The sequence below is a fragment of the Phaethon lepturus genome, unplaced genomic scaffold, assembly GCF_000687285.1.
Source record: "Phaethon lepturus isolate BGI_N335 unplaced genomic scaffold, ASM68728v1 scaffold25554, whole genome shotgun sequence".
In the NCBI taxonomy this organism is placed as follows: domain Eukaryota; kingdom Metazoa; phylum Chordata; class Aves; order Phaethontiformes; family Phaethontidae; genus Phaethon; species Phaethon lepturus.
The window spans coordinates 24,107-24,539 of NW_010532933.1; the positions used below are offsets into that span (position 1 = coordinate 24,107).

At 46.9% G+C, this 433-nt stretch overlaps 1 protein-coding gene across 1 annotated transcript in view; it reads left to right on the forward strand.

Annotated features, from left to right (window-relative positions):
- Window positions 1–433, forward strand: part of CDK12 (cyclin-dependent kinase 12) — a gene marked incomplete at its 3' end in the record, with an annotated part of 27,113 nt that overhangs the window by 23,978 nt on the left and 2,702 nt on the right. The gene's annotated exons all lie outside the window — the stretch shown is intronic.

The window sequence follows — 433 nt, forward strand, 5'->3', positions numbered from 1 at the left end:
ATGAGAGTGCAAATACTGGAGACTGCTGGAAGGGAGGGATGGTAGCAGTTGGGTACCTAAAACTGGTGCGTCCCGCTTCGGTGTGCCCGGTTATACGTAGAGTTGACTCTGAGTCCTGAAATTCGGCAACTTCTGCAGTTGAGTCAAACGGCTGGTTCTTGTAGAGCAAGTAAGAGGCATGTTTAAAAGACCTGATTGTATCAGTGAACTCTTGGATTTCCTTTTCAAAGGTGAGTGTAAATGTCTCCATGTCTTTTGTTTCTGTTGATTTTTTTGAATTATTAGCAACATCCTGTGACGACCTCACCAAATTCTAGAAGCGCCTCCTGAGTATGTCTCAGACTCTCCAGGGAGCCTCTTTTGGCCCGATACACAACTCCTCTGCAATGTAGCTGAACGTGCTGTGTTCTCGTGCCTTCAACACACCCGCCCA